This window comes from Pelodiscus sinensis, chromosome 17 (assembly GCF_052426305.1).
Source record: "Pelodiscus sinensis isolate ZL-2025 chromosome 17, ASM5242630v1, whole genome shotgun sequence".
Taxonomy (NCBI): domain Eukaryota; kingdom Metazoa; phylum Chordata; order Testudines; family Trionychidae; genus Pelodiscus; species Pelodiscus sinensis.
The window spans coordinates 28,920,740-28,948,436 of NC_143068.1; the positions used below are offsets into that span (position 1 = coordinate 28,920,740).

A 27,697-nucleotide genomic window follows, 5' to 3' on the forward strand; every position below is an offset into this window, starting at 1 on the left:
AGGTTTTTGCATAAAAACTAGCGCGTACATGGATCCGTTTTGCGCAAAAAAACCTTTTTGTGCAAGATCCTTATGCCTTAAAAAAGGCGGTATACAGATCTTGTGCAAAAAGGGTTTTTTGCGCAAAATGGATCCCTCTACACTGCTAGTTTTTGCTCAAAAACCTCTTGCGCAAAAAGCCTCGGGCAGAGATTATGCAAATGAAGCACTAGAAGTTGCTAATGAGTGATTCATTAGCATACTCTTTGCCAGCAAAAGCCAGCAGTGTAGACATAGCCTTAGAGAGATAAGATTTAGAGCAGGGCAAGAATTTTCCAAAAGTTTTTTTTTTTTAAATTGGAAAATCCAGTTTGTTGAAACCAAAGAGTGTTCATAAGGGTCAGTTTTAAATAATTTCCAGTCCCAATTTTTTTAAGAGTTTTGAAATTGTTAAAATATCTATTTTGACAAGTTTATGTTGTAATTTTTAGTTTGAAATTATTCAGAAATGTAAATATACTTGTAGCCATGTCTGGCAGGCACACTGGTACACTGAAGGTTAACCCAGAAGAGGCCATGCCATGCTCAGCCCTGCCGAGGCATGTGCCAGCTGGAGCCAAGGTGTAAAGGGTTTGATATGTGCTGAGGCTGGGCTGACCACAGGATGGGAAGGAAGCGCATCGCTAGGTCCTAAGAGCGGGCTGCCCTCACTCCAAAGGATCCCAGACACCAAAGACTCCAGAAATTCAGATAGGAAATGACTCAGGGAAACTTTGAGGGGGAAACAGTGTTCCAACTGGATAAAGATGTGATGTGTTTTTGCCAGATACCCACCAAGCTGGTGGGAACTGAACCCACCACTGACAGAGCCCTGAGCTGGGACCTGGTGCAGAAGATCTGGGTCCCCCAATCCTGTCCACCACCCATCCTGGGAGGATAGCCTAGCCTGCTACTTACAGTGACTCTGGCCTTTGGGCCACACTACCCTTACCGCAGTGGCTATTACGGTGATTCTGGCCAGTGGGCCGTGCTGTCCTTCTATCCAGGTGATAGTAAAGGACACAAAAACAGAACTGTACAGTCCTGAAATGTGGGGCACCCTTTAAACTTGACCAGGGGGCTTTGACATGCTCCTTCCCAAAAGGTGATGGGACGTATCAGCCTTGCGACACTACATCAGTCCGTGGATATTAGAGGAACAAGGTTGGTTCCAACTTTTATTGGACCAGCTTGTGCTGGTGAGAGAGACAAGCCTTCGCCCTTACACAGACCTAAAGAAGCACTCTGTGTACACTCAAAACTTGTCTCTCACACCAGCAGAAGTTCCCCTCTTGAGAAATTTCATTTAGAGTTTTTCAGAAATATATATAACTTCAAGATCAGAAACAAACCATTTCAATTGAGGGTCCCAATACAAAATTATTTGTATTTTCAGATCACAAAAATTTAAGATTTTAACTTTTTAGACGAATTTAGGACAAGAAATATTTTTGAAAAATTGTCACGGGAGGGAAAATTAATCTCCTAACCTGTTCCAAGAAATTCACCCCAAGACTAAGGTAGCACTAATGCCTAAGGTTAGGTCCACACTGCAATGGTAAGTCAGAAAAAGTAGGTATCTTTTCCCGCTTTACTGTCAAAAGAGGTTTTTCCGAAATTTGACGCATCTACACAGTGCCAAATTTTGGAAGAAAGTACTCTTTCGACACATCCCTTATTCCTCATAAAATGAGGTTTACAGGGGTGGCAAAAGAGCATGTCTACTTTTTCGAAATTTTTTCCAAAAAAAGTTGACATGTTCCTTCATTGCTTTTCTGGGATACCTCCAGTATCCTGGAAAAGCAGTGCAGTCTAGACATACCCTAAGTAGTACACAAACCAAATATGTAACCATTATGTAGGTCAAGTGCAGGATTTCTCCAAGCGAATTTTACTGGAAATGAGGTGCATGTGCACTGTCACACCATCTTAAAAGATCATTAAGGATGAAAATTTAAGTAGTCAAAAATCAAAATTAAGGCATCCATGGCAACCTTAAACTGGCCCTCTTGCACCTATGAATTATGATGCTGTGTATAATTATATGCTCACATACTTGTCAGTTGATTTATGAGAACTTACACAAGCTAAAGATCCTCCCCTTAGAAAATTTCAGTCTCCAGAGCTGTTGTTACTTGTACATGAAATAAATTCATATAGGAAAGAAACAATTTTTTTCAACTTAAAACGACAAGCCGTTTTAGCCAGCCACATGATAACCAGCAATTCATCTGGGTCTGACCCATGAAAGTTCATGAATGGTATTATATATTTTTGTTAGTCTCTAGTGTTCCTAAAGTTAAAGACTAATATGCAGTGGCGGCCTGTCAATATAAGCGAACTAGGCGGTCGTGTAGGGTGCCAAGATAAATGGCCGTTGAGGGCTTTGGAGGCGGGGGCGCCGATTATGCATTTTGCTTAGGGCGCCGGTTGCTAGCAGCTCGTCTAGGGCTGCTCCTGCTAACATGGCTACCCCTCTGAGACTTTACAATACCATAGGTGTGAGGTCTGATTGTTGCTTCTACTACAAGCATGTTATATCACCTCTCTTAAATGTTAGACACAGCTCACAAAACCAGAATGGTTCAGCGGATAAAGAGTATTATTTTTTCCCAGTCAGTGCAAGTACAGTGTTTGACTTACAGACTGATTCTCCTTTGCAGCCTGTCTCCATCCTCTTTAGAACTCGCCTTCAGGAACTTGAAGGCAGCTAGTGGTTGTGCAAAACAAGGAAGGTCACCTTTATCATCTCCCAGCCATACTACAGTGGTGTAATATCTGGGCAAGAAGTCATCCACCATTAGAAAATTCCAAGTGGTTCATAACATTGCAGGCTAGTCCAGGCTCTTCATGATGGCTTAAGTCAAGTTCAAGATCACTTAGAACTATGGAAATAAATGTTAGGCACAATGAGAACTTTCTGTCATAAGAGTAAAGCTTTGTCTGTGCAGAAGACTGAGATTTCTCAGCAGGCTGGTCCAAGACCCTGGAATGAATTCCAGCAAGAAGTAAGAACCTTCACAAACATCATCCCTTTCCATTTTAAGTGCAAGATGCTTTTCTCTAACCAGTCTTCTCTACACTGAATGCACAATTTCTCCCTCTGGGGAGAGGTTAAAAAAGAATAAACATCATGTGACAGATTCTGAAAGCCTCCTAGTTCCAGCAGTGCATTATGCAACATGAATACCAGCATGAGGCCAGGAGTTGAATCTACAAGGACTTTTCTACCCAGAACCAGAACTAGAAGGGCCAAAAACACAAGTAAAAAGGACCATTCACATAGGATACATCTAGACTACAGGCTTTTGTCGACAGAGGCTTTGTCGACAGTATCTGTCGACAAAGAACGTCTAGACTACATCCAGTTCTGTCTACAAAGCAAGCCGCTTTGTCAACATGAGAGTGTAGATGCAAAGGACAGTGTAAATGCAATAACGCCTTCTGTCAACAGAACTCAGTCAACAAAAGGCGTTATTCCTTGTAGAATGATGTTTACCACTGTCGACAAAACGGCTGAGTTCTGTCAACGTTATGTCAACAGAACTCGGCGGCAGTGTAGACACAGGAGAATTACAAAATTACAAAAGTCCACTTTTGTCAATAAAACCCTGTAGTCTAGACACACCCTCTAGAGTTTTCTCTGCATGTTTTCAGGTTCCAGAGTCTGGTAGCCCAGAGATGCTCTGCATAAGTATCCAGTCTGTTGGGTAGCATTCCCAGGTGAACTCCAACCCCTTCTCAGATTAGCTCATTGCTAACTGAAACTGGCAAATTTATTTCCCTTAGAACCATAAGCTCAAATGGAAGTGAAGTATTGTGCAGTCAGATTACTACATACATTTCACTTAAGTGTTTATATAAAGTAGGCAAAGGGCAGCTCTGAGTTTAAGTAATGCCGAACCTGATAATTTATGCCTCCTTCTAAATGAATCCATGCTGAGACATGCTTTCATCCTCCAGGACAGACTATTCTGTTAGAGACTCTTTTTAAATAAATGATTAGATCTGGTTGAGAGTACTTGTAAAAGATTTGCAGACATTCACTGGAACTCCAAAGGCTGTTCAGTTTGATTGATTGTGCCCTTCTTTATTTGCTCTTTACAAATTAATATTATTTGTGTTGTTCAGGTCTCCAGAAGCCCTAATTAGCATCAGGATCTCACTGTGCTAGGAGCTGTAAAAGGATATAAAATGAAATGGGACTAGATAATCAAGTGACCAGCGACTTTATGCTTCATTTCTTGGGTGCCCAGTTTCAAGCACCTTAGAGGGGTCTGGTTTTTGTAGGTTAGACGCTCAACCGTGCCTGAAGATCAGAGTCTTTCAGGAGATCTCAAGTTGGGGAGCCAAGAATTGAGTCATGCAAAATCACCAGCTGAACTTGAAAATTTAGGCCACATTTCCTGGCCTGACCAGCTTGCAATGGGCTTTTGTTCAGACATGTTCTAGGGTAGTGGCTGTTCTCCTTTCAAATGCAAGTAAGGAATATTCTTGCACACACAAAAAATGAGGGGCTTTTCTGTTTCACCATTGCTGTTTGTAATTCTCCTGTTGAAAAAGGGCCAGTTATGCCATCCATGAAGGAATACTACCATGATGAAAACATACCTGACAAATATGAGGACTAATGAACTGATGTAAATTGCTCTCAAACGTCCCATGATTCATCCAAGAACTGGGCAGTGATACCTACCAACCTGAACCTCTTGGTAACCTGGACCCATTCATTCAAAGTACATTTTAATACAGCCAAATGCAAAGTTACACCTCTAGGAACAAGGAATGTAACCCATACCTAAGAAGTGGAGCACTGTCAGAGGTGCCAATGGCCTCTGCGAAACCCTAGCAAGTTGGGCAGCAGGCTGGCTCCACACCCCAAGAAGAGGAAGGGCCTCAGGCAGAAGGGGTGGGGCTGGAGCAGCCAGCCCTCTGCCCCTTTGAATTGCTGGACCCCGTGGCAACTGCGCCCTTTGCTCTCTCCCTCCCCCTACCACCATCACCAGTCAGCAAGCCTGGCGACTGTATCTGGGAAAGCAGCGACTCTGAACAGAATTTAGGGGTCATTGCAGACAAGCAACTGAACATGAGCTTCCCATGTGATGCTTCAGAAAAAGAACTAATGAGATCTATGGCTATATCAAAAGGGATGTAGCAAGTAGAAGTCATGAGATGATTCTATCTCTGTTGACAGAGGTGAGACCAGTAATGGAATCTGGGGTACGCATATTAAAAAGGGCAGTGAGCCACAAAAATTATTCCAGGGAAAACTGGAGAAAATGGTAGAGGCTCAATCTGTTCAACTTATCAAAAAGGAGATTGAGGCATGAGTTGATTTCAGTGTCTAATTACCTTCATGGAGAGAAAATGCTGAGTAGTAAACGCCTCTTACCTTCTAAAGAAAGGGCATATCAAGAGCCAATGACTGGAAGCTGAAAACAAATAAATTCAAATTACAACTAAAAATATGTGCCCTATCAGTGAGAGTGATTATCTGCTGGAGCCAACTACTGAGGAAAGTGGTAGATTCTTCTTCTCTTGGGCTATGTCTACACTGGCGGCTTCTTGCGCGGGTAATATGCAAATGAGGCTAAGCATGGAATATCGCCGAGTCTCATTTGCATATCTAATGAGCCACCTTTTTTTTCAGAAGAGGCTCTTGAGCAAGAAGGAGCGTCTACACTACCCCTTCTTGCGCAAGAAAAACCCTCTTGCACAATGCCGTTCTTCCTGAAAAGTAATAGGTGTAACGGCATTGCGCAAGAGGGTTTTTCTTGCGCAAGAAGGAGCAGTGTAGACGCTCCTTCTTGCACAAGAGCCACTTCTGAAAAAAATGGTGGCTCATTAGGTATGCAAATGAGGCTCGGCGATATTCCACACTTAGCCTCATTTGCATATTACTCATGCAAGAAGCCGCCAGTGTAGACATAGCCTTGATGTCTTCAAATCAAGGTTAAATGCCTTTCTGAAAGACATGTTTTGGCTTTGGTCAAAGCAATTACAGGGTTCAATACAGGAGTAACTGGATTTGTGTCAATGGCCTGTGATAATCAGGAGGTCATGCTACATTATCTAATCATCCCTTCTGGCCTTAAACTCTTCAGACGTTTGAAAAAGTAACTCACACACTCCTTTCCCCCACCATTCTGATTTTCCTGTCTATATTTCATCACCTCTAGAATTTACAGGGATGACAAGAGCTCTGTGAAAGAAGAGTGAGAAAGCTGAGTCAGGTTTGGGACTGGCCTGTATACTTGAGGCCCAACTAAGCACAGATGCACATTTTGCTTCTTTTTAAAATTTAATTTAGAATTTATGCGAAATGCCAGATTTACAACACTGGGAAATGGAGAACTAGTTACGGAGCCCACCTATTCATTTCACACAGCCAGTCGGTTGGCACCGCCTCTTAGTATGGACTTGGACTGGTTTTACACCAGGGACACAGAAGTGAAGGCTGAATTTCCCACTCCCAGACCCCTGATCCTCACATTCCCTCCATGCCATGTTTTGCTTCCAGGGCTACACTGGTCAGATTGTGCACTGACAGCTACAATAAGAATTTCCCTCTTGTGACTTCCTTGTATGTTCATAACATGTTCACCTTCAAACAGAAGCGGTCAATTCACCTACATTAGTATTATTTGGTGATTTCACCTTTCTCTTCTTGTACACGTATGCCCTGTGAATGAAAATGAGCATGAATGAAGCCAGCTTTGCCTGCACTTGCACCATAGATATGCACAAACCCCAGAAAGCCAGGTCTTAATTTGATCTGAAACCCTCCACAGCCAATGCATTTTAAAGACACAACCACAAAGCCAATCAATAGGGACCATTCAGATACTTGCTGTCAGTGGCTAAAAGAAAATGGATACCGAGAAAGCCATAACTATGATAAATTTAGGTGCTGCTTCTCTCTGACTAATGTAGGCACTAAAACACTCCATGAATATCCTGCTTTGAAACGTGTCATATTTCTGAGAGGCCAATCAATCTCAGGTTCTCTGTGGACCACATTAAAATACATTTGTCACTGTAAGTTTATGAAATATTGATGGTATTTTTAGGGGGGGTGCTAGAAGGTGGAGAGGTGGATCAAAATGGGGGAGGAGAGCTACTTTAATGAATTATCTTTTGGCTGAAAGAAGAAACAAATGCAGAAGCTTATTGTGAATGAGAGTGAAAAACAGCAGAGAATTGCTCTCTGAATATCACGCTTATGGGATTAACAGGAAAGAAAGATCACACAGGTGACCAGGTTATAGAGACATTGATAAGTATTTCTAGGTCATCAGTCTGACCCAGATTTATAATTTTATTAATTTCTTATTTTCTAAACTCTGGATTTAAAAAAAATTCCAAACTGTGTGAAACTTCCAATTTTCATTTTGTGAATGCTATTCTCTATGATACAGTATTGCCAATGGAGGTCACTGTGCTAGGCTCTGTATATGTTAGTAAAACAATCCTTACTCTATCAAAAAGCTTATGATCTAAGGAAAAAAGTAGTATCCACAAGGCACAGAGGGGGAATTGAGGCACAACGAATAAATTACTAGCCCAAAACTATAAGGAAAGTCTGCAGCAGAGATAGGTAACATAAGGTGTTTTAGCCAGTCCAGTGACTTCAACACAAGATCATCCTTCCTTTCCATAGCCCTGAATCAGCAAACAGTTATCTTTGTACCTAGCTTTACACAGATTAGTAGTCCAATTGAAGTTAATTAGACATGAGTGTAAAGTTACACTTTATATTGCCTACCTACCACAGGATTGGAGCCTAGGTTTATAAGCAAAATATGGAATTCTCACTAGCTGAGATTACATTTGAAACTGGTCTACCCTATCAATAATACAAAAGCAGTTTTTCAAGTAAAAACCACAAAAGCAACATTAGTCTCACAAAAGCAAATCTTCACATGTATTTTAGCATGCAAAACTCTGACTTGAGAGTAGAAAAATAGTGTCATGTTAATGGCAAAAAAAGTTAGTCAACAAACAGCACATGTTGTTTTGGTGGTAAATAGCAGCAAAACACTGAGACAAAAGCACAACATTGTTTCTTTTTCACAAATCTGGGATTTTTTTAAAAAAATTTTGGCCAGTGATGCAAACATTTTTTTTCAGCCCTACAGACTAATTCCACTCTTCTCACAAAGATTATGCAGATGGATAATGAGTCTGTATTTCTCTCACCACCACTTAAGTATTTTACCATTGCTGGGTAGGAATTTTCTGAAACTGGTTTTTCAATAAAACTGCTGTTTCTGCAAAATAAAAGTATTATTAGAAATTTTCTATTTTCCACTGGGAAACATTGTGTGTTAGATTTTTTCAACACAAATTGAAATATTTTGACTTACTGGACTGAAACAAAATGTCCTGTTCAGATGCCTTGTGCTCCTATTCTCCCTTTTGTGTATTGGAGTCCTTGACCAGCGCACATCTCCCATGATGCATTGCCAAGTAGCATAGTCGATAGTAAATGCAGGTAAACAGTTTGCCCACTACGCATCTGGGAAATAAAATTTAGTTTATGAGTTTGTTTTAAACCACCACACTGCTGTGCATTGTGGTCTACCCTGTCAACAAGATACATATTGCAAAATGGGAACCATATATTGACATTCCATTTATTTTTTCAGAACGTTATGTTCCTTCTTTTAAAAATGTTGTTTTTACTTGTTACCATAGAACCTTGGAGCTCTTGTCATGGACTGGGACCCTGCTGCATTAGGTGCTCTACAAATGCAGAATAAGTCAGTCCTTGCCATAAAGAGTTTACATTCTTGACCTTCATCCCAATTTGGGATGAAAATTATTGTTGACATAACAGAATTTTTGTCTTCCTTTTGACAGATGAGTTAATACATAGAAAATGCATACTCAGCACTGCACTGATATGACATATGTGACTTATGACATAGTCAGATCAAATACCTAAGGCTAGCTACTAGTGTCAAATAACCCAATCCAACCTGTTGTGGGTCAATACCACCAAGAGGGAGGCTTTGGACCTAAAACAAGTGTGTGCCACCTTAATTTTTCTACCTGTGCATACACATTGGAAGTTCAGATGCCATCTGAACAAACCCTCTTCACATTTGATTGTTAGAATATGAGGACCATAGAATCCTAGAGCTGGAAGAGACCTCAGGAGGTCATCAAGTCCTGTCCCCTGCCCAAAGCAGGACCAATCCCAACTAAATCAACCCAACCAGGGCTTTGTCAAGCCAGGACTTAAAAATCTCTAGGGATGGAGATTCCACCACCTCCCTAGGTAACCCATTCCAGTGCTTCACCATCCTCCTAAGGAAACAGTTTTTCCTAATAACCAGCCTAGAACTCCCCCACTGCAACTTGATGCATGTCACACAGAGAACCTTCAGCTGCTAGTCTGCTTGCTGAGCCAGTGGCTACATAGATGTCAGGCTTCCCCAGCTCTCTGTCAATTATGGAAGTCTTTTTATAAGGCCAGTGGCTTCCTTGAGATGATTTGATGTATCCACGTATATGGTCTCAAGTTGCAGTGGGGGATACTTTCCTCCATCATTCTATCAGCAACTTGACAGTATCATCTGTAAACTACCATCCAATGCACAACTATCTACAGGGAGACTTCAATGCTGCAGTATACTTAGATCACAAGATGTGGCTGCTATGAACTGGCTACCATGAAGTGAGATAAAATGAACACCAATGGGCAAAGACTACTACTGGAGATCTGCACCCACTGAGAACTGTGCATTATCAAGACCTGCTTCCAAGGTGGTCACCATCAGAAGCAGGGCCGGAACTAAGGTCCTAACCAATTGGTGGCCCCAGATGACTGCCCAACTTGCCCATAGGGTTGCCAGATGGTTTAAAAAAATATCAAACAAAAATTTGTCAAGCAAAAAAAAGGCGGGGGGTCAGTGGGTAATGGCAGCCCCGGGCAACCACCTAGCTCACCCGCCCCTAAGACCAGCTCTGATCAGAAGATCTGGTGAAGCCACCTCTGACCTGGACAGCGTCACCAACTGGATTTAATAGTCACCCACAGAAAACACTCACAGAATGTTCTCCATATTCACATTTTTTACAGTGCAGACGACAGATATTCCATTACAGCACACAACAAAGCTGTTGCCTAGGCATTACCATCAATCACACAGAAAGCCAAGGAAGATGTCTCCAATCACCAGGCATCTCAGGATGCTCTGGTGTTGAGGTCTCTTCCAACCCTATGATTCTGTGATTCCCCTGAATACTAGTTCCTACCATTTAGGAGAAGTTCTTGATCAAACAGACAAGATCTCTGAGATATATAGTAGATTACAATACTGTGTAATTAATCAAGACCCCTCCTTCCCAGGTCAGGCTGTTCCCTTCCCCCTCATCCTTTCCTCCTTATGACTAGAACAGTCTTAACAGGCCATTTCACCTTGAATGGCCCTCTGAAATATGTGTTTACTACTTATGCTAAACAATCTCTTCCATCTTGTATTTAGCAGCAATGCTCTACGTTTCTCAGACCTGAAGAACTCTGTGTAGCTCAAAACCTTGTCTCTCTCACCAACAGAAGTTGGTCCAATAAAAGATATTACATCACCATTTTGTCTTTCTAATACCCTGGGATCAACTCAACACTGTACATTTTATGTATCAACAGGCCTCCCTGTTTGTCTTTCACCCAAAGACCTTCACCCCATTTGGAACTGGAAGGCAGCCAGAACTAGGGTTGAGCAACCTTCAGAGCATGACTCAAGACTTTTTTATTTGATGCATCACTGGTCCATGTTGCTGTCTGTGTGGCCTTTCTTTGTTTTGCTTTACCATATATCTATCATTGTATCCATGGCAGCAGCGTTTTGTATGTAGTAGAAGACACTATAAAAAGGCCTATTTCTCTCATGCTTATTCAGGCCAAAATGCCACTAAAATAACTGGGAGCTGTGCCTGAGCAATGACTGAAGGCCCTCATTTTCAGATGTATCTACTGATCTGGGACATCTAACTTAAGACTTCTCATATCTGCCTGATTTCCAAAAAGCGCTATGTGCCAATCAGCTGAAAGTCAGACACCTTTATGGAGTCTCAAGCAGAATGCCCAAAGACAGAGTCACCCCAAATCATTAGCTACTTTTAAAAAATTGGACTCAAGTGAAAGGATACCAAAGGATATTTCTCAAAAAAAAAGTGTTGTATTAGTTTGCATGACTATTGGCAGCAGAAGTGTGAAGTACATTATGTGCCCTGGTTGTCCAACAGACCTGGTTGAGAAATAGGAGGAAGTTAGCAATAAAATATTTTTCTCAGAAATGTTATTGTCATTTAAATGTTCTAGACATCCAGATTGTCCTAAACAGTGGAAACTTACATTATGACCAAGAACAACTCACAAACTAGTATTATTGACAAGTTATTTAGCAAGTGATTTTAAGAAATACTTTTTACAAAACTGTAAAATGCTCATAGGCAATTTTCAAAAAGAAAAATGGAGTATGTGACTAAATCACTGAAGTATTCATCCAGCCTTAATTGCAATGCTGAAATGATTCGTTTCAGACTGACTAAAACACACAAAACTAAGTTGCAGCACAGTTTTGAAAACTTTGGTTGAGCCTAATGCATGGACTGTTCTCTGTCTGCTATAGATATTCACTTTCCCTTTTTAAGAATAAAGGACAAACATGTACCATAATCTGAATGGTGACACCAAAATTATTTTGTGTAATATGTTAACATTAACACATCTAGACTCACTGGCCAGAATGTTCCAACAATGTAGGCACTAAAATCCATATTTAAGCAACAAATCAGTGGCCTGTTTTTCAGAAGGATCCATTGAACCTACTGACTTCAGTAGATGCTCGATTCCTTTTGGGTGGGGGGGGAGAAGGGAATAAAATGAAACCGATAAAATATGGCACCCAAGTCTGAGAATTCTGCCCTTAACTTCACCTTAATCTGTTTACCAATTTCTAAAATGGGGATAATCTGTTTACCCTCCATGCTGGATTATGTTAGGTTTAATTCATGTCTGAAAAGTGCTTTGAAAGCATTTAATGGAATGTTTTTTAAATGGCATGTAAAGAGTATGTATTAATTGTTATTTTGAGCTTTGAATCTTTCTTGATGGAAGGTTTCATATAAAATATGTGTTTTTACCTGGCAGGTTCCAAGACAATGCTATCTGTACTAAGCCATGTGCTCAGTCTCATCGTAAACTGTGTGAGAGAGTAGAGGAGACATCAGAACATTTTGACAAGACCAATGACCATTTGAATTAGGGATGTAAATGACTAGTCAACTACTCAATAGTTACTCGACTAGTCACTTTCCCCCCTTTTAAAAGCCGGCTCCGTCCAGCACTGTCTCTGGAGGGTAGGGGAGGCAGAGGCAGAGGCATAGCGGGGGACTGAGTGCATCTGCTTTTTAAATGTATTAAGTATTGTAAATGTATTAAGAGTCGCTGGGACAGCTGATTCCCGGCTTGCTACCAGTCCTCCTCCCCCACTGCGCTCCTGCTTTTTAAAAGCAGAAAAATACAATACCGTGGCTCTTAATAAATTTAAAAAGCAGACATGCAGGGGTGGAGGGGAGGACTGGGCCCAAGCTGAGAATCAGCTGATTCCCAGCTCGCACCAGGTCCCCCGCTATGCCTTTGCCTTTTAAATGTATTAAGACCCTTCCAGATCTTAATACATTTAAAAAGCAGAGCCGCAGCGGGGTTAGCTCCTAGGCTGGCAGCTAACCCTGCTGCACCTCTGCAGCCCCCCCTCCACCCCCCCGCCCATTGACCACTCAATTAGCTGGTTACCTGCAATTTAACATCTCTAATTTGAATATTAACTGAGATGTTGCACGTGCCTTTTCCAGGGAGCATATGTCCAACAGAAACTGTCCAGTCCAATATCAGTGTCATCTTAAGTGACAAAGGGGAAGGAAAGTTCATTTATAAAACAATTAGAAGCAATGTTTCAGCCTGGGGGTCTTCCTCAGGACATGATGAATCTAGGACACAGCAAAACTAAACATCCTGTTCTTCTGTAGCCTAAGGAAGGCCCTGTGGTCAAAATGCCTTCTCTAATCTCATTCACTAGTTTTGACAAACAAACAAATTGACCCTTCCCCTGCTCATTATATGTTTTGCAGCTTGCAAAATGATGGAGCACCAAGTTCATCCCTTCTTTCTTAGGGGCCACACACCTACTTGTATGTTCATTTGGCCCACCTCCAAATCCTACACTTTCTGTTTGCTGACATGAATGACTTTGAAACACTCCCTCTGGGTGAACTGTGAGGCTTGCAAGCTCAGTTCTTTACTGCCTCTCACCCTGGGCAGACGCTTACATCCTAGGACAGGAGTACAAAGTGGACGTGAAGAAATGCCAACTCTGCTTCAATAGCCCTTTATGCCCACTTTATTCAAACTAAGGCTGGAGAATAAGGCCCAACAACTGAAGGATGTCACAAGTAAAGAGAAAAGGGGCTTTTGTAGCATAAGTTTACTGCAGCCCAGAAATGTCTATGGGAACATATAATATGATGTGCAAGTATTATTAATGGGACCCTTGTGGCTTCTTGTCAGAACTGAATCTGAAGTGATGACAGGACATTTCTTTCCTGGGACACTGAAGGACTTCCATAAGGAATCACCGCAAAGATTGGACCTCGGGGGCCTTCAGTAAAGAGTCCTTCCAAAAAAGTTGAAGGTTTTTGGTAACTTTAAAAATTGATACATAAAAGAGTTCCATGTCATTTAGCACTGATTGGCAATATATTGCTTCTTCTAATATAGTGGCCCATATTAAGATCTGACAGAATGAGCCCATGCTCCTATACAGGAAAGGATTGGGCTGCCTCAAAGAGCTTATGCTTTATGGGAAGTCTTGTTCCAACTAGCAATGTTACCAAGGGCACCATGCGGATCTAGATCAGAGTGGGACCACTCCAAAGTTTTGGAAAGTGGTCAAAGGCCACACTTTTCTGTGGAGGAGGTGCAGGGTCTAGGATGGAGGTTGGGTGCAGAAGGGCGCACGGGGTAAGGGACTGGGGTGCAGGAGATGGTGTGAAGTCTGAGAGGGAGTTTGGGAGAAGGAGGAGGTTGTCACCTGGGGCAGAGGGATGGGGGGCAGAGGCAGGGAGGGTGTTCGGGTGCAGGAGAGGAGTCTGGCCTGGGGGAGGCATGTAGGAGGGGTACAGAGTCTGGGAGGGAGTTGTGACCTGGGGCAGGGGGATGCAGAAGGTTTAGATGGAGTTGGGGTACTGGAGGGACAGGGGTGCCAGAGGTAGGCTTTGGCTGGGAAGCATTTCCCTAAGTGTCTCCTGGACTGCATCACCCCAAGGCAGGCTGTTCCGTCCACGTGGCTCTCAGCTCCAGGAGGGAGAAAAGGCTTGCGCTGCCCCCATCTCCCAGGCCAATCTCTCAGCTCCTATTGGCTGGTTGTTTCCAGCCTATAGGAGCTGAGGATTGGGCTGGGGGCAGGGAGATCACACAAAGTGCCAAAGGGACTGCGTTTTAAATGACAGCAGCTGCATTCCTGAGGGTCCCAGGCAGGGAGGTCTGTGGGCCAGAGCCAGTGGCTTGGTGGGCCAGAACCAGCCCCCGGGCCATATTTTGCCCAGCCCTAATCTAGATCCTACCTGGGGGAATGTTCAGATGGGGGGGGGGGTTGGTGTAGAGGGCAGAGAGTGCGCTGCTGTACTGCAGAGGTTACAGCCTGCATTTCTCTCTCTGCCCACATCAGCTCAAATCAATCAGTTATAATCTGCCCTAGTCCCACCCTCTTCTTGCTCACGTTAGCTACTCTAATACCACTAATGGTATTGTTCTTCCAGTCCTTTCACTCATAATCCATGACAAGGTATAAGATTCCTTGGTTCCTCCCTTTCCTCTTTTGTGCACCTAGATTGAGCCAACAACCATTTGCTTTTAAGCACACAAGCAAAACAGCAATGTTGCTTTTTCCTCTTCAAACTCCTTTCCACTGACACTCCAGCCCATCATTCAGCTCACATGCAGGAATCATAGAATAGAATGACAGAACACTAGAACTGGAACGGACCTCCCCTGCCCTCATGGCAGAACCAATCACGGTCTAGATCATCCCTGATAGATGTCTATCCAAACTGCTCTTAAATGTCTCCAGTGATAGAGACTCCACAACCTCCAAAGGCAATTTATTCCAGTGTTTAACCATCCTGACAGTTAGCAAGCTTTTCCTAATGCCCAACCTAAACCTCCCTTGCTGCAGTTTAAGCCCATTGCTTCTTGTCGTATCCTCAGGAGGCCAAGGAGAACAATTTTTCTCCCTTCTCCTTGTGATACTCTTATAGGGTATGTCTACACTGCCATCCTAGTTCGAAATAGGGTGGCTAAAGTAGGCATTCAAACTTGCAAATGAAGCCCGGGATTTAAATGTCCCGGGCTTCATTTGCATGTTCCCGGGCGGGCGCCATTTTTAAATGCCCGTAGTTCGAACTACCTGCCTGCGGCTACACGCGGCACAGACTAGGTAGTTCAAATTAAAGCTCCTAAGTAGAACTACTGTTATTCCTCATGCAAGGAAGTTTAACGGTAGTTTGAATTAGGAGCTTTAATTCAAGCTACCTAGTCCGTGCCGCGTGTAGCCGCAGGCAGTCAGTTCGAACTACGGGCATTTAAAAATGGCACCCGCCCGGGAACATGCAAATGAAGCCTGGGATATTTAAATCCCGGACTTCATTTGCAAATTCGAATGCCTACATTAGCCACCCTAGTTCTAACTAGGGTGGCAGTGTAGACATACCCTTAGATACCTGAATACAGTCTGAACATGAATGAACACTATAATTTGAAAAACCAGTTGCTATAGGAGTAACGTAAGAAAACGAGGCATGCATACTCACTGTACACTAGATAGGTTAAAAAATACAAAGGCTCAGATCCTTCAAAGATTATGCATGTGCATTATGGATGTTAAATTTAATTTAATCAACTAATTGACTAGTCAATGGAATTTCCATCGACTTGTCGATAAGCAGGGGAGTTGCAATGGGGTTAGCTCCCAGCCCTGGGAGCCAACTCTGCTTTGGCTTTTCCTTTTAAATGTATCAAGAGCCAGCAGGCTCTTACCTCATTCAAAAAGCAGAAGTGATAGGAGGGGGACCTGGCACGAGCCGCTGGCTCTTCCACTTCCTTGAAATATGACTTACTTTCACACTACGTGAATGGTGATCTCCTTCCTGGTTCTATCACCAACTTCGCCCATGACCCTGGGAGAGTCACTCTGTGTCTCACCTTTCCCATTTGTGAAGGGAGTATAATATTTGCCTGCCTCACAGGAAGTGGAGAAAAGAGAGAATCTGAGTAAATTCATCGAGGTTGCAAAGTGCTTTGAGATCCTCAGCTGACAGACCCCAGAGACCTGCATTATATTTACCATTAAGGGACAGCCCTTCCTTGTCTGGATACTATTTGTGTTGTGTCATGCTGTGTGTGGTTAAGTACCTTGAAACAGAATGGGGAGCGCTTAGCACACAAGCAAAGGGGAGAAGAGGCCATTGTGAGGCCGTGTTGTTTGGTTAAGCCAGGGACAGGGGATGCAGTTGTCATGCTCTTTTTATCAGAGAGAGGCTGTACTTCCCACACTCTTCCCCTCGCACCTTACTTTAATTGCTGCTGTTTTGGTATCAGCACTGAAAATGCCACTTGTTTTAAATACTCACTAAGTTTGACAGCTGCCATTTTCCTGGTTTTCCAGACTGCTCAGCAAAGGGACTTCTTTCCAAATCAGCCATGAAAGAAACAGAATTTAAGACAAAACCATTTTGTCTAAGTTGCCAAGAAGAAGAAAATTGGAAGCGAATGTTAAACTGCTGCAGTCTGATCAGAATCCAGTCAGGTCCCTGTGATGCATAAGGCAGAGAGTTTTGAACAGGGATCTAACAGCAGTGACTACCTACTGCCCAGAGCTAAGTCAGAAGACTTTACCTGGCCTTACTAAGGAGACAGTGCCCTTTTAATATGGCATCATCTGAGGATCGAACTCATGCCTGATTTGATTTTAAATACAAAATGCGTTTCCTTTAATTGAAACTTTGTACTTGAAAAGAGTATTAAGTCAGACAGTGATGCTGCAGAGAAGCAGTACTAGAAATTGCCCTCAGGCCATAGACTGCCATTAGCTGCTGTTACACTTAATTGTTGGTGAAGACAACTTAGTGCTTGATCACATCTATCAGGGATGATCTAGATGGTGCTTGATCCTGCTGTGAGGCAGAGGACTGGACTTGATGACCTCTCCAGGTTACTTCCAGGTTAACCCAAGTTCTTTGTTACAGGCAGCTCTCTCGGCTGCACTTACCCAGACAGGAAGTTTCTTAAAGGCAGTGGGAGCAGTGGCGGCTCATGGATGTAGGCAACCTCGGCAGTTGCCTAGGGCACCGCGTTTAACGTGGCGTGCAATGATGATGTCATGCCATTGAGGGCTATGGAGGCAGGGGCGCCGATCGTGCATTCCACCTAGGGCTCCAGTTGCTGGCAGCTCTCCTCGAGCCGCTCCTGAGTGGGAGCTTTATAAAGTGAGGGAGTTATAAGTGTTGCTAGAACTCTTGATTCCCCTTAGGAGTCAAGACAGAGGAGAAGTGTGAGGCATGCTGTATATAACAACTATATTTTGGGGTAGAAAGAGGGGGAAATTAAGCATCTTTCCACTGAAGATCTAGGATCTTTCTGACTGATGGATATTTGTATACATTTTGCAGACAAGTCAGAACACAATAAGCCAGCTGTATCTCTGGTGGAACTCAGCAAAGCTGCATTTTGCTCAGAAATACTAAGTGATTCGACCAAAGTTACTCAGTGATTCAGTGGCAGAAAGAGGAGTAGGACCCAGTGGAAGTGACTCCCTTTCAATGGCGTGTGCTTACCTATGAAATACCCAGCTGCTCACACAGACTCACCAGTCATTTGCTCCCACTGCTGCCAATCATAATTAAGATGCTTAAAAGTTCATTCTTCTATTTAGTACATTCTAGTATTATCTGGACCTAGTGTCTCAGAATAATATTTGTCATCATTAATATGCTGGACATAATTCAAGTGATATGATCTGACATTCCTTGAAATTTTAACAGACTGAGCCAAACTCATTCTGATGTAAGGTTTAATGAAATGGCACCAGGCAATAGACATTGATCAGATGTACTCAATAGGCTTAAGTCTATATGTGGCTAATTGTATTTATTCCGCCCTTTCAGAAACCAACCTGTCATTTTTGAACAGTTCCAAGAGGTGTGTTTTAGAGGTGGGCCTCATAATTCTCATCATCATGTTCTATTATACCACTTAAGAGCTAACAAGGGGTAAAAGTTTCAAAAGCGCTTACATCACTTAGGAGCCTACGGTTATGTCTGCACAAGAAGCACTACAGCAGCGGTACATTGCTGTAGCATAGACACTACAGCAGAAGCATTTCTATTACTTCTGTAAATCTGCCCACTCGAGAAACAGTAGCTAGGTCAACAAAAAAACTGGTCTATTGACCTCTCTGTATTTAGAACATAGCTTGGTCTATCTACATTTTCGTGCACACCAAGCCAAGTCTCATTGACCTTCAGTGAAATTTAGGCTCCTCAAATGCTTTTGAAATGACAACTTTTGAAACTGTATTTAAATGCTCGTAATCATTTTATCCCAAATATGTCAGAAATTCTTCAGTCTACAGAGCTGGATCCAGGCACCCTTGAATTCTCATTCTGGCTCTTCCCTTGGCTTGTTAGAAGACATAAGACAGGGCATTATAAAAATGAGGCTTGAAGGCCAATTAGAGAAGTCATGGCCACATTTTCCAAGCTTTCAACTAGTGTTCCCTGTAAGCTGAGCACTTGGACAGCCACGCAAGAGAAATTCAAATGCCATGCAGCTGATTAGCAGAGCACCCACAGCCAGCAGCGTATGTTTCTACTGGTGGTACACATCAGCACATGCCTTGGTGCACATAATATTTATTCCACATATGGAAGGAAACGTTAGAGGCAACATTGCCTTCAATTACCTTGCTTCAATTTTCTCTTCTGTACAATGAAATTAAGTGTTTCCCTGCCACTTCAGAGGACTCATTCACTAATGTTTGTATAGCATTTTGAAGATGTAAAGCCCTATATAAATGCTATTATATGCATACTGTAAATCTGTTTAATCTCACTCATTTCTATTGTAGGAAAAACAAATGTTTGTCTCACTCTTGTCATTACAAATTAGTAGTCCTGTGGCACCTTAGAGACTAAGAAAAATATATATAGTATCATGAGCTTTCGTGGGCAAAATGAAAGCTTGCAATATTATATATATTTTTGCTAGTCTCTAAGGTGCCACAGAAGTCTCATTGTTTTTAAAGTTACAGACTAACACAGCTATCCCTCTGAGGCTACGTCTACACTACGAGTTTTCTCGGCAAAAAATTTGCTAATGAGGGATTCATTTGCATGAGGCATGATCTCATTTGCATATTTTCTGCCGATCCATTTCTGTGTTGGGGTTTTTGTGCAAAAACAAGCAGTGTGGACAGTTTCTTTTTGGGCAAAACCCCCTTTTTCTGCAAGATCCTTATGCCCCAAAAAAGGAGGTATACCGATCTTGCAGAAAAAGGGGGTTTTGTGCAAAAAGAAAACATCCACACTGCTTGTTTTTGCACAAAAACCCCAGTGCCAAAAAGGGATCGGCAGAAAATATGCAAATGAGATTGCAGCTTATGCAAATTATTCCCTCATTAGCATATTTTTTGCTGAGAAAACTTGTAGTGTAGACGTAGACTGAGAGTATGTCTACACTACAGAGTTCTGTCAGAAAAACAGCAGTTTTTCTAACAAAGCCTGCATTACGTCCATACTGCAATTGCATTCTTCCAAAAGAAAATCGAAAAAACAGAGGGGGTTTTTCCAGCATTGGTAATCCTCTTTCTATGAGGAAGAAGCCTTTTTCCAGAAGAGCTCTTTGGGAAAAAGGCGTGTGTGGATGGGGAGGAGGGTTTTCTTTCAAAAGAAGAGGCCTCCAGGAAATAGCATAGGTGCCCTGTTAGCCACTCCGTCCAAAGTAATCACAACTCTATAGTTCCTGAATCCTGGCCCCTCTTAAAGCTGCAGGCACCCTAGACAAGTCTTGTGGTAGGAAGCTGGCCTGAGAGCAGCACCTCACTGCACAGCTCTCCTTGCCACAGGCCTTGCCACCCATGGCAGCACCTCAAGCCCCCCACAACCCTCCTGGCCCTTGCAGGGAGCACCCCTACGGGTCCCAGCACCCACCCGGAAGGACCAAGAGGTTTGCACCCTCTGTCCCTCCTTGAGCTGTGAAGTGAGGCGAGAAGGACACCTTTGGAGTTCCAGTGAATGTCTTGCGAGGTACCACCCTCTCTCGCAGGCAGCGCTGTGAGCCATAGGTGTGTATGCAGACTCTAGAGATGGCCAGGTGTCTCCCGGCTCCTCTGCCACCCATGGGATCCCACTGAGGCCGGACACTTCCCTTGGCTGCTTGTCCATGGGCCGGGGGGTGGGGTTGGGAAGCGGGCAGCATGGTGCCCTGGGCACCTTGGGGCCCCTGTGAGGCATGGCCCACTGGGCAGGCCACACATGGCCTTTCTTCCTGGGACATCCCCCTCCTCTGGCCCGAGGACTGTTGGTCGCTGCTCACAGAGGAGGGCATGGCCTCAGGGACAGTGTCTGCAGGGATGACTGACCGCCTCTCTCTCTTTGTGTTCTCCACAGCCAGGCCAGCTGGGAGTGAGGGGTGAGCCATGCCACCACAGCCAGCCTCCAGAGTCCAGGGGACCCAAAAGTGCACCAGGGTCCAGGAAGACCTCATGAGGCAGACCCTGGTGCAAAAGATACGTGATGACGCTAAGTGGTGGAACCGCGCATGGGACCAGTTCATGCAGTGGTGTGATACCATGTGTGCGGTCATGTCGCACATAATGGCACACCCGCCTCCTGCCACTGCTCCTGGCTTCCACCCTCCTGCCCTCCTGCTATGCCCATTCCCCCTCCGCCTGCTCCCCATGTGATGCCTCTGCTCCCTCCCCAGATGATGCCCATGTCCCCTCCCATGCCCCCCTGCCATCCCTGACCACACTCCAGCCCCCCCCCCTCCTGTCATCCCCCTGTGTTCCCCAGATCCACCCGACCCCAACCCTGATGAAGTCCCCACACCTGAGGTGGCACATCTAGTCACCCCTGTCCCCCTCCAGGTTATCCACACCCCCCCCCTCCCTGCACACCTTTTTTTAATGTAATATAAATACAGACTTCATTTTGTTCAAAATCAAACATATGTTTTTTATCAAGAGGTCAGGGAAGGAGCGAAGGGAGGGACTATGGTGGGGAGGGGACAGGGCAGCAAGCCAGAGGCCCCTGTTGGGGATGCCCTGGGGAGAGTTACTGAGGTGCTTGAGAGAACCTGTCCCTCAGGACCTCCCGGATGCACACCCCAGCCTGATGGGCCTGGCGGATGGCAGCTGTCCATGGCTGCTGGAAGGCTTGCCCCTCACTGCTGGTGTCTGCCCCCCACCCTGGGAGGAAGGCCTTCCCCATACTCTTCCCAATGTTGTGGAGGACACAACATGCTGCAACCATCTCGAGAATGTTGTGCTTCCCCACATTGAGGCGGGTTAGCAGGCACCTGAACCGCGCCTTCAGGCGCCCAAAGATGCACTCAACTTGGATTCGGGCCTGGCATTAAATTGGTCCCAGCTGGGGTCCAGGTGGCCTGTGTACAGCTTTGTTAGCCTCGGCATCAGGGGGTAAGCCGCATCCCCCACGATGCACAGTGGCATCTGCATGTCCCAACCGCAAAGTCACGGTGGGAGAAGAATGTGCCCATCTCCAGCTTCCTGTACAGGCTGGAGTTACCGAAGACGTGGAAGGTGCCCTGCCTGACCACCTAACAAAAATGTCCATGAAGTGTCCACGGTGGCTGATCAGGGCCTGCGGCACCATCGAGAAATGGTGGAGAAAGGGGGGAGGGATAGCTCAGTGGTTTGAGCATTGGCCTGCTAAACCCAGGGTTGTGAGTTCAATCCTTGTGGAGGCCATTTAGGGATTTGGGGCAAAAATTTGTCAGGGATGGTACTTGGTCCTGCTGTGAAGGAAGGGGACTGGACTCAATGACCTTGCAAGGTCCCTTCCAGTTCTAGGAGATAGGTAATCTCCATTAATTTAAATACCCCTTGCAACTGATGTATTGAGCCGCTCGATGCTCCATGTGTGGATCGATATGTGGGTCCCATCAATCGCTCCACCATAGTTTGGGAATCTATGGGCAGCAAATCCGGCCATGATTGGGTCCAGGTCTTCCAGGCAGATAACCCTCCACAAAAGGATGGAGTTTATGGCCCTCACCACCTGCAGAAGGAGACAATCAACCACACAAAACAGAGAATGAGAGAGGGAGTGCCTGAGCCCTTGGGAGGTGCCTGTCCACACCCTCTTCAAACACCCCAGGAGTCACCCCCTATAAGGCCGCCCTCCTCCACCCCAGCAGCAGGGCTGCGTGAGGGTGGGGCAGCACAACCCCCCTGGGGATGGGGCTTCCCCACACACCACTTCACCCCCCACAGTCCCCAACCTCCCTTTTTCAAGGGTCCCCCTTTAATAGGACTCGCCCTCCCCATGCAGGGACTGCAGGCCCAGAGTCCCTTACCTCCATGAGGAGGGCCCCAACAATGGACTTCCCCACACCGAACTGATTGCCCACCAACCGGTAGCTGTAGGGGTTGGTGAGCTTCCAGAGGGTGATTGCGACCTGTTTCTCCAGGGGAATGGCAGACCGCAGGTGGGTGTCACATGTCCGAAGGGTGGGGGCGAGCCAGGCACACAGCTCCAAAAAGGTGACCTTCCTAATGCAAAAGTTTTAGAACCACTGCTGGTCATCCCACCGCTTCATGACCAGCCGGTCCCACCAGTCCGAACTGATGTCCAGCCTCTAAAAACGCCTCTCCACTGTGGGGTGCGGATGCCAGATGTAGCTCCCACACCCAGGGAGAGGGTCCCCAGAATGAGCTCGGGGTTGAGCTTGGTCAGGACCAGGAAGGCAGCTGGCACAAAGTACTGCGAAAACTGCAGCAAGGTCGTGTGGGGCCATCGCATGCCCAGGGGCAGCTCAAGCTCCATGGCACAAAGGAAAAAGCTGTAGCATCCAAAATAGAACAGGGCAACCACAGCAGGCACTGCGAGAGCTTTGCTGTCCCTCGAAGAGGTAGCAAGCACGCAGCAGAAGCAGAGAAACAGCTGTCCGAGGGGGGCCCTTTAAGCGCGTGTTTCTGCAAGGCTCCTGCACCAGCACTCGGAAGCAACTGGTGATCTAAAGCCCTGGCTGAAGTGGTTCCAGGTGGCCTTTTATGCAAGAGAGCATCCAATCAGTCTGGACACTCTCTTTCGCAAAAGCGCATCACTTTTCAATGCGCTTTTGTGTGTGGACGCTCTCTTTCAGAAGAAGTTTTTTCAGAAGATCTCTTCCGAAAGAAAAACTTCTTCCGAAAGAAGCCTGCTGTCTAGACATAGCCTGAGACTTGCTGACATTCTATTCAGTCATGGATTTTCAGCTTTTACATTCTTCTTGTATATTATATAGAAAAGTCATATGTCTAAAAGTAAGACAAGGGAATTACTGTAATGGAATGGTACAATGATCCATTTGGTCCAGTGTACAGCCATTGGCCACTGCCAGACTGAATTTCACATTGAGGTATTTTGAGGAAGGCATGAAGAGTAAGGTTTTGTCTACACTGACAGTGGAGTGACAAAACCTTTGTCATTCAAGGGTGCTGAAACCTGTCCCCCCAAAAGACAAAAGTTTTGCCAAAGCAGGTGGTAGTGTAAACAGAACCTCGTGGGCCGAAACACTCTTGGGTCAACAACGTTAGCCCCACTCACAGTATTTACACTGCCTGACTGTTAGTGACACAGGCTTGTCACAAAAAACTGTGTAGTACAGACACAGCCTAAGAGGAAGTCTTGTAAAGACTGTACTCTAACATGGCAAAGGGCAGGGGAGGAGATCTTCCTGACCATCTCTGATGGTCTACCACTTGTACTCAAAAGCATGCAGACTGGTAGCCTTTCATCCTAGTTAATGCAGATGCATTCATATAAATAATTGGTTCTTTTTGAGTAAGTGATATACTTTAATAACATGCTGCCATGAGTTCCATAGGTCACTGATAATTATATGACATGAATAGTTCCTTGCATTGATTTTTTAAAATGTAAAGACAAGGCCAGAAATTTGGATTTCTAAACATCCCATCTTGTAGAATTCTGAATGAACAAAATCTCAGTCAAACACAACCCGTCATTCCAGGATTGCCTACCTTTACCTGAGGCAGCCTTAGATTTCCTTATGCACATAGTTTTAACAAGGAAAGGGCAGGTAGGTCAGATGAAATCAAGGGGAAGGAACTGCTGAAGCCGTCACTAAGGTCCCCATAAATATTCTCTATGGACCTCATTACACATTTGAGCAAACATTACCTTCACTCACACAGCTAAATTTCCTGTTTGCTTGGCTGATCAATTTCTCATCAAATTTTAATGTGGGGTTCAGGCCGTCTGCGGCGTTTTAATTAGGCCTAAGATTGCACAGTATTGGTGGCAAAGCTAAGAACCATCTAAATCCCCTCCACCTATATATTAAAAGACAGGTGGGGGCAGGGGGAGTGAAGAGGACAAGCACTAATTAGCTCGTTACTAGGTTCACGCTGCTCTCTAGTGGTCATATCACAAAGACACTACAGCATGCAAAGAGCCTATGGAAAATAAAGTAAAATAAATTAATCAAATTTCCCCATCAAATACAAATATGCAGATTCCATGCAGGATTATCCCTGTGGCTGCAATATAAATGCAGTCTCTTTCAGAGATTTGTCTTGCCTTTTTTCTTCCCTGGTATTTGTTTGCTGCCTTCAGTAGCACTCATGTTTTTGGCACAAAAGAGGAAAAATTAAGAGTGATCAGAGGGCTTTCCTCAATTTAAATGCATTTGTCTCTGATCAGCTTGAAGGGTTGTGAAATATGCTGCAAAATGTAACTGTACACCTTGTATATGACGAATTGGGAGCAGAGGGGTCACAAATAGTTATTTTATATTCATGTACTGAGCATGAAGGAATAGTTTGACCTGACTTTGGTTACTGAGGGGGTCTTACTTCTCTAGATATCTCTTTCTCCATTATAGATAAGATTTCCATCTGACTTTATAATGAACATCCATTGTCCTCTGTGAAAATGAAGACAGATTGCCATTTTTCTACTGTACTTTTACAGGCAAGACCAATAGGATAAATATGCCAGTATTTGGGGATCTTTAGCTCTATTATTCTACTCCCTTGATGTGAGCAAGGTATGTAGAAACTGCAGCAAAGCATAAATATTCTCCATTACGCACTTGACCCAAAGCCCATCCAAAAGCTCAGACTTCGGTGGGCTTTGAATTAAGAAGAGTTGTTTGCACACCCTTATGACAACTCAACTCCCTGAAAATGAGCCTGGCCTGTACCTGTACAGAATCAAGCACTCATATTACCGAGGGAGGAGTGTGAGAGAGTGCCATGGATCACACAGAAGACCTCTCGTGTAAAGACAGCAGTTCTCTCCAGGTATCACATGGCATTTCTGCAAGAAAATGAACTAGCCTGCCTGTTCTACATTAGCCATCACCACACCCTCCACACGCAGAGATTTTCAAAGCTCCAGGTTTAAACTTATGCGAATAGTGGAGTCTCTGTAATTAAGTCCTTAAAACATGATTTGAGGACAACAGTAACTCAGCCAGAGGATAGGAGACTTTTACAGGAAGTAAGTGGGTGAGATTCTGTGGCCTGCAATGTATAAAAAGTCAGACTAGATGATCACCATGGTCCCTTCTCATCTTAAAAGTCTATGAGTCCAGGAATGAAAAGTGAAATGAAGTGAACGCATCATTTCTTTTTCAGAATGCACAGAAACTATTTTAAGTGTTATTTTGTGTATGGCAAAGGTATATAAACATTTAGCATGGCCACTGATTTCACCTCCACTGGCAATGAATCTCAAACTATATCTGATGCTGTTGGTTTCTCTCATCACATTCTTGTAGGTGTACCGCATAATAGGAACACCAGCAACTCTATCTACAAGAGAGAGAGGACTATGGCATATCCCAGAGTGTGGACTGCATTATGCCAACGATTAGGCAACCTAGGCTAGAGAATGGACCACATGAATAGTCTTCCTTCATCTCAGTGGGCTGTAAGGTTGTTATGATCAAGTCAGTCTCCTGGGATAGAGTAGTTTTGCTTGTGAACCTAGAATTTGCATACCAACTGAACCGTAGCAGTGCTTTGATTGGATGCAGAAGAAGTTCATGGCTCTTACAGCAAATCAGCACGCACCTCACTCATGTGCCCTTGCTTTACATGTGTGTTACTTTAGTATTAGGAAAATAACTACTTGGATGGAAACCAGCAGAATCTGGCAAGCCTGTGTAGTAAAAACTAAGTAACACGTGCACATGGACAACAACAAACAAAATGTCTCACCGGTCACATACAGAACCCTTAGGCTACGTCTACACTGGCCCCTTCTCCGGAAGAGGCATGCTAATTTAGAACTTTGGAATAGGGAAATCTGCGGGGGATTTAAATATCCCCCGCGGGATTTAAATAAACATGGCCGCCGCTTTTTTCCCGGCTTGGGGAAAAGCCAGAAAAAAGCGTCTAGACTGGCGCGATCCTCCGGAATAAAGCCCTTTTCCGGAGGCTCTCTTAGGAATAAGCTGGAAAAAAAGCGGCGGCCATGTTTATTTAAATCCCACGGGGGATATTTAAATCCCCCGCGGATTTCCCTATTCCAAAGTTCTAAATTAGCATGCATCTTCCGGAGAAGGGGCCAGTGTAGACGTAGCCTTATAGGCCACATGTATATTACACCCAAGACAGCATAGCCTACCAGCTTTTTACTTAGTTCCCTAAACTAAGCACGAAGGAGGCTTAGGTGTATAGCTGCCATGAAGGAACAGTAACTGTATAGCTATAATCTCAGAAAGCAAGATAACCATTTGTAAAAGGTTTTTCCCGCACAAAGCAGTTTAACCATAGACCTATGAAGAGAGAAGCTTATCATCATTAAACAAAATTCTGTTCCCCACAAGATCCATATAAGGCTCTGTCTAGACTAGGGAAATGAGATGCAGTTAGGAAGCCTGATAGCAGAAATATATTAATTAGTATAGTTAAAACAGCACTTAATCCCTAGCATAAACAAAGATAATAGAGTTTAAACCGTGTTAGCTGGTCATGGCCAGTCTTAAAATTCCCTCAGTTCCCCCTCCTCCCCATGAACAATTAATATTTTTAGATACCGAAGTGTTGCTTACACTAGCTGCTAAGTGATGTGTAGAGTTTAATAAACCCACCTGATTTTCCTAATGTAGCCAGAGCCTACCAAAATTGGATCCACTAACAAAACTGCTTCCTCTGAGCCCTCAGGAAGGGAACATTCTATAACACCCATAGGTTGGAAACTTGCTTTCAAGTTCTCCAGATATTTTTTCTAGTAAAACCTGATAGCTCAAACATACCAGGAAAAGATATACAGCAGGAGTGTGAACATGGCTGCAGTTATTTAATTTACAAATTGAAACAAGTAAGCGTGGGAGGAAGGTTTCTTCTACAGAGGCCCAGAT

General features: G+C 44.2%; 1 long non-coding RNA gene across 1 annotated transcript; it reads right to left on the reverse strand.

Moving 5' to 3' along the window:
• Positions 1 to 5,935: 5,935 nt before the first annotated feature.
• On the reverse strand, positions 5,936 to 26,766 carry LOC149523477 (uncharacterized). Its single transcript, XR_016347053.1, has 3 exons — positions 22,203 to 26,766; positions 8,385 to 8,536; positions 5,936 to 8,288 (listed from the first exon to the last, which is right to left on the reverse strand). It is a non-coding gene; the product is annotated as an uncharacterized LOC149523477 (long non-coding RNA).
• Positions 26,767 to 27,697: the final 931 nt, after the last annotated feature.